This window comes from Poromitra crassiceps (assembly GCF_964638095.1).
Source record: "Poromitra crassiceps genome assembly, chromosome: 26".
Taxonomy (NCBI): domain Eukaryota; kingdom Metazoa; phylum Chordata; class Actinopteri; order Beryciformes; family Melamphaidae; genus Poromitra; species Poromitra crassiceps.
The window spans coordinates 6,528,202-6,536,068 of NC_139640.1; positions in this window are offsets into that span (position 1 = coordinate 6,528,202).

A 7,867-nucleotide genomic window follows, 5' to 3' on the forward strand; every position below is an offset into this window, starting at 1 on the left:
AACACCATCAGAGATTTCTCGGATCATCCGGCTCTTTAAAGGATGATTACATTGTGTAAGACCACATGATGAAGGCAGGTATTCTGTTCTAGTCTCCTATCTGAAAGAATTGAAGTCTGCTGATGCTTCTGCTGCACAGGCAGAGGTGTGAGTTTCATGTCACACTAAGCACACATGTTAAACGGTGCAGGCAGTAATCTATCAACAATACATCTTACCTCACTGTGTTAGCGCACAATGTTGACTTCTTCTTGGTGAGAACTCAAACTCCCACAATGCTGTTTGACATTGATACATGTATGTTGAAGACCATTCAAATAATCATTTGACCCTCTGTCCTCACCACTGTTGAACACACCGTTGCCTTGTGCTTGTTCCCTGGCAAGAGCAACAGATATCAGTTCCTCAAACTTTGTAGGAGGAACTGAAGAAACGTTTCCTCTGAAAATTGCTGATGTGAAGGCAGGGTGGGGCACCCGGACGCAGTCCAGAAGGGAGGCATAGGGTATGATTTCTGTTGAAATCAGGAGCTGAATGCTTGACTGTTTTTTCTCTCATTGATTTTACTCATTACCATTAGAACTACATACAATTATCTTACAAAAGTTACTTAAATAAGATTGCAGAGATCTATTGATTATTTCCCCTTGATTTTATTCATGACAGACTTGATGACACATTGATATTGACGCTGCTTATTCAGCTTCCAAATACATGTTCTCCTACTACTCAGATGTGAGCTGATGGTGGTGGGGGGAGACCAGCTGAAGGCCAGTGACACCAACCTGACTGAAGAGAGAGACCAGCTGAAGGCCAGTGACACCAACCTGACTGAAGAGAGAGACCAGCTGAAGGCCAGTGACACCAACCTGACTGAAGAGAGAGACAAGCTGAAGGCCAGTGACACAAGTGAACAAGGGATTTCCTTGGCCTGATCAAATGAAGACTAGTTCTTCTCTCATTGATTCAGAACTCATCACATCCTCATGTCCACATGCTCATTTTGGCTCATTAGTTTTTGAGTGTAAAGGACCAATAAGCTGTGAGCAGACTGAATCAGCCTTTTCAGGATCCAATATGGTGGTGCACAGGAAGTAGACAAGAAATAGACAGTTGTGTTCCTGAAAAACGTTTAATCTCTCAATCTATACAGAATAAGTTGGCAGTTTTATTCATATAGCATTTCTCTTCTTGTTCTCTCTTAAAAGCAGAGTACGCAGTGTACTTTATCATAAGGCAAAAAAGAAAGAATTATACAATATACTAGAAAGAGGAGCTGGTAAATCTACACTTCTACTGTTGAACAAATACTGATCCATTCTTGTTCTGAAGCTGTGATGAAAAATAGATGACAAAGTGCTTCACAAACAATAAAACACACAATCCCTTAAAAGCATAATTTCATGTTCTCTGTGTGAATGACAATGACAATCTTGGTGTGAGGTGTGAAGTCACAATCTGTTTTCATTTGATTACACATCATGTTAGAAGTCTATCACTTTTTCACAGACCCAGTACCGCACTGTGTCACAGTGGTCATCTACCCAGCTGTTTAGTCCTCGATAATGATTAATGTAAGCACAGTCATACTGATTGAAATATCCACTGGGCTGGTCTGTTCCCCAGAGCCTGTTGAAAAAAGAAGATGTATAGTCAACTGTACTTGATGGAGCATAAGATGCACAATGCATATTCAGGCCAACCTGTTCAGTGGTGGAAATGGCCAGGTTTTACTGTGGGAACCTTAGGCAGGGTGGAGCACCCGGACGCAGTCCATAAGGGAGGCATAGGGTATGATTTCTGTTGAAATCAGGAGCTGAATGCTTGACTGTTTTTTCTCATTGATTTTACTCATTACCATTAGAACTACATACAATTATCTTACAAAAGTTACTTAAATAAGATTGCAGAGATCTATTGATTATTTCCCCTTGATTTTATTCATGACAGACTTGATGACACATTGATATTGACGCTGCTTATTCAGCTTCCAAATACATGTTCTCCTACTATTCTCTGCTCCTTTCATGCTGCCCCCTCTCCACTGCTCTGCTCTCCACTGCTCTGCTCTCCACTGCTCTGCTCTCCACTGCTCTGCTCTGCTCTCCACTGCTCTGCTCTGCTCTGCTCTCCACTGCATTGCAATCATTTTCTAAGGGGAATCTGGGAGGAGTGCTGTTCCCCCTCTCGTTCTTATCGTTTCCCCTCAAGGTTTACTCTGATGGGAACTCCGTTCCCTCCAGGCGTTCCCCTCATTTCCACCACTGCTGGTAAATCCCACATGGAAAGAATCTATATGTACCCTATATGTTTTAATATAGGGCCACATATAGTTTCCCCATATATGGTGCATACATAAAATTGGCCGTTTTCCTATATTATATGTACATATATGTACCTATATGTATAGGTACATATATGTACCTATATGTACATATAATATAGGAAATCGGCCAATTTTATGTATGCACCATATATGGGAAACCTATATGTACATATATGTACCTATATGTAGGTTTTAAATAAAAAAAAATAGCAGCGCACACGGGATTCGAACCCCGTTCTCCAAGGTTCAAGCCGTGCGCTCTAGTGCTGAGCTATACATTTTCTTGTACTAAGCAGAGAGCCGGGCACATTATATACTCTCTCGCACACAAAGTAGACCACAATTGTCAGCGATCGGGAAGTACTTGCGCATGCTTGTTGCTGCAGGAACTGAATTATTTTATAGTATTGCGCTAAACTATTAACCATAGTTGTGTCCTGGAAGCTTTTTGCTGGCACCACATAGCCTATAGTCCCATATTTATGATATTTCATGTGACATAAAATGCGTTGAAATGTAGTTTTCGTGTAGATCAGATTTCAACTCTCAGTTACACAATAAAAGACAATAAAATGCCAATTCACACACTATCAATATTGTCTCTATTCCAAACTACAACAAATGTTTTAACAATATGATGAACCAAATTGTGTTTTTTTACACGTTTACGTTGTAACCGCATTTTAGCCGGTTGAAAAGAGGGTGAAATCAGGTCTTAGACGTTCAAACCCAATATCACCCAGATTTAAACTAAAAATCAACGTTGAAAAAACGTTTTGTGCTTGCTGGGTATATATGGATTATGACACAGTGTATACAAACAGATTTGTAAATGACCTATATAGGAGGCATATACCTTGTATTGTGTACATATATGGCCTATATGTGGATATAAAGAAGTGAGACCTATATGACCTGTATTATGAACATATAGGGCCTTTATGTGTATATAAAGAAGCTATATAGGAGACATATATGCCCTGTATGTGCACATATAGTACCTATATGTGGATATAAAGAAGCTATAGGAGACCTATATGCCCGGTATATGCACTTATATGCACCTGAATCTGGCCTATATGCAACCTATATGCGGCATAAATGTGGCCTATATGCGCATATATGCACCTAAATCTGGCCTATATGCAACCTATATGCGGCATATATATGGCCTATATGCTCCTATATGCGCATATATGCACCTAAATCTGGCCTATATGCAACCTATATGCGGCATATATATGGCCTATATGCTCCTATATGCGCATATATGCACCTAAATCTGGCCTATATGCAACCTATATGCGGCATATATATGGCCTATATGCTCCTATATGCGCATATATGCACCTAAATCTGGCCTATATGCAACCTATATGCGGCATATATATGGCCTATATGCTCATATATGCTGCATATAGGTTGCATATAGTTGCATATATGTTCATATAGATTCTTTCCATGTGGGATGGGACTGAAGAATGGATGTCTTACGCTGTGCTGTTCAGAAGTGAACCATCCACCCATTTCCAGATTCCCTCCTCATCCCTGTCACTCAAACCAATCCAGGTGTCCATGTTCAAGGAATTGATGAATTTCTGTTGAATTACTTAAAAGACAAATGACATCAACACACACTTGTGAAGCACTCAAACAGTTTGGAATGTGAGACAGTTTCAATTAAATGAACAGCAAAGAGATGTTTGCAACAATTCAATTGCCCCCTGAGTTACAATGGGCATGACGCTTAGAGCCCACTTTACACTGTGAACACAGCCTGTGATGCTTGTTACAGACATAAAACCACTCAGAAATCCTCATGTTTTGGCTGAAAAATGTGACTGTCACCTAAAAGTGACTAGTTTGCATCCCTGTGACATCACAAGTGTTAGTTCCATAAAATGGACCAGTGCCCCCTGCTGGTTACAAAAACTAGTCTAAACGCAGCTATGTGTGATTGAAAAAAGAAAATCCCTCCAAATCCCATTGCTATATACCCCTTCCACATATGAATGCAATGTGATCTCCAACCTGCACCATGCCCTTTAAGAAAACGTGTTCCAATATTGAATAATTTTGCTTCCTTACTTTGATTACAGCAACAAAAATGTGTGGTTTGCAAGCACAGTGTGAATAAATACCACCAAACAATGTTGTTGTATATACTGTAAATCATACAGATCAGACACACTTTCTTGAGTTTCTTCCCGTAAGAACATGCAGCAGCCATGAACAAGGAAGGACTTCTGTCACCTGAGTTCTGCAGGCGCCTTTTGTGTTCCGTCCAAGAATCCTACGTTCTTTAGGCCACAAAGAGGTAATTGTAGTCGGTGGGGGCTTTATGGCTGGCAGAGAGAGGGGGTTTGATTTCACATTGTGTTGAACAGAAACCAAGAGGTTTCCTATACAATCACCTCACAAGGCAGGGAATTTCACCCTCATACTCTTATATGCCCGCAAAGGCTTTTTATCCTATGAGTTCTGTTCCTAAATCTGTAATTGGTGGGTGTGCAGTTTTGGTCAAACCTCCTCAAAGTAACCTAACACTAAAATGTAATGTATTGTGATGTAATATCTTGTTTCACTTTGAATCGGAATGCAGATGGTATATTCCAAAATATACAGTAGACATGCAGGGCAATTGACCACAATATCTAATTTATTCTTTTTGATAATTTGTTACAAATTGCACATAACAATTTGCATGTGTGAACATCAGTGTTGGGGGTAACTCATTACAAAGGTAACATATTACATGTAATATATTACTTTTAGCAGTAACTCAGTAATATAACTTATTACTTATAGGATTTCAGTCATATTACTTTGTCAAGTAACTCAAGTTACAAATTGAGTTACATTTGATTAAATCAAAGCACATATTTAAAAAAGATACAATCATTTCCTAATCAAACTGTGTGTTTTTATGCAAATAACCACTATAGATGAGAATAATAAAGGAAAAGAATGACATTTAGAATTTTGGATTGTTTACACTGACTTCAAGGCGGTTGAAATTATTTTTCGGGATGGTTCCGGGGCAGCGATGTCATTCTGCTGCTGTTGTTTTGGTAAAAGTAATGGAAAAGTACTGTAATAAGTAACGAGTTACTCAACACAGAAAGTAATATTGTAAAGTAACTAGTAATATGTAGTATATTACATTTTGAAAGTAACTTGCCCAACACTGGTGAACATACTGTATGATGATGCTTGCTTGTGCTTGTGATGCTTGCTTGTGATAGAGTTTAGCACACAAATTATTTTTGTATTTTGTTTATTTTGATTCTATTTTGCACGCCCTGAAGACCTACCGAGCAACAGCACGCCCTCCTCCTCCTCCTCCTCTCACTAAGGAAGTTGTGTGCAGGTGAGTTTCCACTTATTAGGTTGCCACTGCAGAGAGAGTCAGCAGGAAGAGAAGGGGGGAGGTGGCAGAGGGAGAGAGAGAGAGAGAGGGAGAGAGCGAGAGAGAGGGAGAGAGAGAGAGAGGGAGAGAGAGAGAGAGAGAGAGAGAGAGGGAGAGAGAGAGAGAGAGAGGGAGAGAGAGAGAGGGAGAGGGAGAGAGAGGGAGAGAGAGAGAGAGAGAGAGAGGAGAGAGAGAGAGAGAGAGAGAGAGAGAGAGAGAGAGAGAGGGAGGGAGATCCTTCACTTCATCCACAGCTGACAGAAACCCTGCAGTGTCCTGGGAGCGCACCACAGGTGAGTGGACTTTAATGGAAATATTATTGATGATAAATGATAGATAGATAGATAGATAGATAGATAGATAGATAGAAGTAAATATACAGTGAAAGCTATAGATAGAGGTTTGAAATTTGCACAGGTTGATGCAGCTATGAACAACAATAGAGGCCATTGTAGCCACCAGGGGAAGGTTGTGATAACATTATGTCATTTCTCCTGCATATAAGCAAAGTTCTCACAGAATAACCCCCGTTTGTGACAGTTCTGTTATGGATGATGTATCAATTCCTAATTCACGTACAAATGCCAACTAAATATAATCTGGTCCAAATGTATATCTCATTGAATCTGATTACAAATGTATTTAAAAATATATCTATCAAAATGTACATTTTTACTACAGGCATATATGAGGACAGAATTAAAACATTTCAAAAGATTGATGGCAGCGTTACCTTTTTTCAATCAAACAAAAGTAGTCGTCTGATGGAGATGACTGATGTCTTCTGGTAGCATACAGTAAATATGTCCCTCCAAATACAGAATCTCCAACTCTGATTTAGACTGAAGAATTCAATTCATTCAGCTTGTATGAATATTGAAATGTATGAATATTCTAAATGACATTCCTTTTCTACGCATTTTAATCATATTATTCCACTCTTGCACGTGATTCGCTCAGACCCATAATGCCAGAGTGCATTCTTCTGAGCTCACTAAAAGGACAAAAACAGGGTGTGCGTTACAGCATGAGGATTAGCACCTGACCTGCACTAAATGAGACGTGATATCCTTAATTTTGACCGAGCTAAACACTCTTCTTCCCAGTTTAAAAAGGGCATTTTGGAGCTGGATGCTAAAATGGCCACTGACTGTTGTCCTCCCTCCAGTTTCCAGGGTGGAGAGCCCCACAGGGGGCTGTGTTGGGATCCAAGGGAGAGGGGAAAAAACAAGCCGTGGCGGCGTTCCCCGAGGGGACCGACCGGAGGAACAAACACAACTTAATTGTGTTCACTGACAAACCCGCTGCAATCAGAGACACTTTATGATATCATGTTACTAAAGAGAATTCATCTGCATGGACATTATAGGAGTGTCCTCATTAAGGGGTGAGCGTAGCCAAAATGTCAAGGAAAGGGGCATTGATTTGTGTAGCACATTTCATACACAGATGTTCATTCAAAGTGCTTTGCATAAAATGGAAAATAAAATAAAATAAAATAAAATAAAATAAAATAATAAAATAAAAAGAAAGGAGCAGTGTTACAAGATCCAAAAGGCCACAGTGCAAAACAATTATGTATTTTTTTTTAACTTTGTGAGTGAATTCTTACTTAGATCTTAAATGATGCACTACTGTGAATGAATTCTGCAAGTGTGTTTTTACCGGTTCATATTAAAATCCTCTTTTCTTTCTTTCTTTCTTAAATCTAATTTGAACCAATCTAAGTCACAGAATACTTGATCTCGCTCGCACCCTGTTTACACCCGGGTTTTTAAATGTGACCTGTGTCCAGATAAGTGATCTGGATACAGGTCGCATTTAAAAACCAGGTGTAAAACGGGGGGTGTAAGAGATCCAAGCACAAAATGCGAGCCAGACTACCCACATGCGGTCAGCCAGATCTGATCACAACGCCTTTACAACGTGCGTTTTTTTTTCTTAGCCAGATAACTTATCTGGATACAGGTCGCATTTAAAAACCAGGTGTAAACGGGGTGTACATACCCCATTCACACCTGTTTTTATCTTACCTCAACTCCAACTTCAAACATTCCGCTATAACCAAGACTCAAATGATGTATGTCCTGGATTCCAGTCAGTTGCAGATATTTCAGTTCAAAATGCCGCTC